The sequence below is a fragment of the Phascolarctos cinereus genome, unplaced genomic scaffold (genome assembly GCF_003287225.1).
Source record: "Phascolarctos cinereus isolate Bilbo 61053 unplaced genomic scaffold, phaCin_HiC Scaffold_9;HRSCAF=440, whole genome shotgun sequence".
NCBI lineage: Eukaryota > Metazoa > Chordata > Mammalia > Diprotodontia > Phascolarctidae > Phascolarctos > Phascolarctos cinereus.
In genome coordinates this window covers 165090251-165092718 of record NW_027556402.1, presented here as the reverse complement: position 1 = coordinate 165092718, position 2468 = coordinate 165090251, and the positions used below count along the sequence as shown (strand labels likewise).

Below are 2468 nucleotides of genomic sequence, written 5' to 3'. Positions count from 1 at the left end.
TAAAATCATGGTGCCTGATCCAAATAACTACTGAGAGGTTAATACTGGTCCCAGATAGATGGTAGTCAACTTTCTTTCAGTATTCGTGCACCTCCAAATATTAGCTAAGCTAAATTTAACAAAATAAATACAAAATACAATGAGACATAAATAAGAATGCATTTTAAAATGAAGTTGTTTAGTTTTTTAGTTCTCTTGTTGGGCTGACTCAGAGCCTGCCACTTTTTTTATTTTTAGGCCAGGGTATGAGTATAGTGGTTATTCCATGAAGAGTTTTTGCTGTGCTGTCATCATTGCTTGACATAAAGACTAAAAGAGAAACATCCCTAATCTGCCTTTTCCACATATTCATGTTCAGAGCTGAGGTTTGCTGCTTAATGTAAACAATTTTGAAATAAGCACAGAGGTGGTGTTTCAGTAAAGTATGAACAGCAGAAAGAAGATTCCTGAGTGGGTGTATCAGTTTGTACATTCTCCTGGAGTTGGTAATAAAGGAATCCATTAAGGATTAGCATTCTGTATTGTCAATTCATAAGGGTGTTACCTTGTTTAGTTTCTTGTTTTGCTGTCCTGTAGAGATAGCTGTAATTGGAGTTCAGGGAGCCAAGATGGTAGAGTAAGTAGTAAATCATTGTAGTTCTTTCATATTCATCTCCACACAACCATAAAATATTGCCACAGAACAAAACCTGGAATAGCAGAGGCAGCAGAAAGAGGGCTGGGTCAGTTTTTTAGCCCAGAAGACTTGGAGAATCAGCAAGAAAGTCTGTATCAGTTCAGATTCTTAGAATCTAGTCACTACCCAGATTTTTACCAACTAGCCAGTAGCTCACAGGTGCTCAGATTCCTTAAGAGTATGGCCAATATAGCAGATCTTTAATAAACCTTTTTGTTGGCTGAAAGAAGGTTGGGGTCAAATTCTTTCAGGAAGGACCCACATGTCCTGATTTTGGGGTTCCAGCACACTTAAACCTCTAGACCTCATCAACTCCAGTATCTTTGTCAAGAAAACCCCAAAATGGAGTCACACAGAGTCAGACACAGCTGAAAAGCAACTGAATAGTAACAACAGAAGGCTGTCTCAGAAACTGCCAGTCTTCATTACCTGATTAGTGAGGAGGCACCAACTTTTGACAGCCATGAGGGGCACAGGGAACTGAGAGACTTGGGGAAACTGCCAGGACCTTCCAGAGGAACCAACTGATTCATCATCCATGCCACCCTGCCACAGGCTAAGCATTCACCAGGTTTCCTAAACTATCAGGAAGCGTTTGGCCTTTGGTGGGACATTGGTTAATTTATCAACAAACTTTGGAGAAAATAAAAAGAGTAAAACATCTGCAAACATTGCCACCATTCCTTTTAAAACTAAGGATTCTCTTGGAACCCTCACCAAACTGGTGGTTTCCTCTTGAGGAAAATAATGAGAAACTTATTGAGAGATAAAATGGCAGTATCTGCGTGACTCATTCAGAATGTGATCATGACTTTGACCAGGATGCTTTTTATCCTTCAGCTGAGGAATGATGTGCTGAAGGGCACTGTGTAGGACCAGGTGGGCCTTCTTTATACATGTGTGGCCGGATTACCATATACTGGCATGCTCAATGCTATCACTTTCTTTCCTGCTTTGTGGGCCGTTAGTGACCAACAAAGCAAAGATGGTTTATATCAGAAGTGGCAAATGTTGTTGGCCTACATCCTGCACATTCTTCCCTTCAGTATCCTCAGTGTGGTGATGTTCAGCAGCACGATTTATTGGTCTGTGGGTATACACCCTGAAGTGGCCAGATTTGGGTCTTTCTCTGCCACTGTCTGTGTCCCCCATCTAGCTACTTGGTGTCGTTCAGAATACCAATATAGTCAACAGTGTAGTGGCATTGCTGAGCATTGAAGGATGAATGAAATGCCCATTCCTTAAAAAATCCATGGTTACTTTATGTTTCAAAAATATAGTTCTGAGATTCTAATAGTCAATGAGTTTTATGGACTGAATTTTACTTGTGGTAGTTTAAATGGACCAGTAGGATATCCACCTTGTCTCTTCACTCAAGGAAATATGTACATTGAAAAAAACCTGTTGAGATTCACAACTAACTTTCTCATTTTATATGCATTTATCCCTCTCCTTGTCTTTTTAGGAATAGTTGTGTTCAAAATAAGAGATTACTTGATTAGCAGATAGTGACAAATGCTGCCACTAAACAAAAAAAAAAGGAACTCCTACTTTTAGATAAGCAAGATTTAAAACCCAAAGTCTGAAAATCTATAGGATAAATTATCTAACAATTTTGGAAGTAAAAAAAAAGAAAAAAGAAAAAAAAAAGAAAGGTCTGTATCACTCAGAAAAAAGGAGAGCACAGCCTAGGACAGGAAACATCCCAGCAAGCCACACCTCAGCAAACCAGCAGGAGATCCTCCAGGGGGTAAAGCAGACAAACACCAAAACAGGACCCCACGTGCCTTGG

At 39.7% G+C, this 2468-nt stretch overlaps 1 pseudogene; it reads left to right on the top strand.

Annotated features, from left to right (window-relative positions):
* Positions 1-424: 424 nt before the first annotated feature.
* On the top strand, positions 425-1901 carry LOC110213176 (ATP-binding cassette sub-family G member 5 pseudogene; annotated as a pseudogene).
* The last annotated feature ends 567 nt before the right edge of the window (positions 1902-2468 follow it).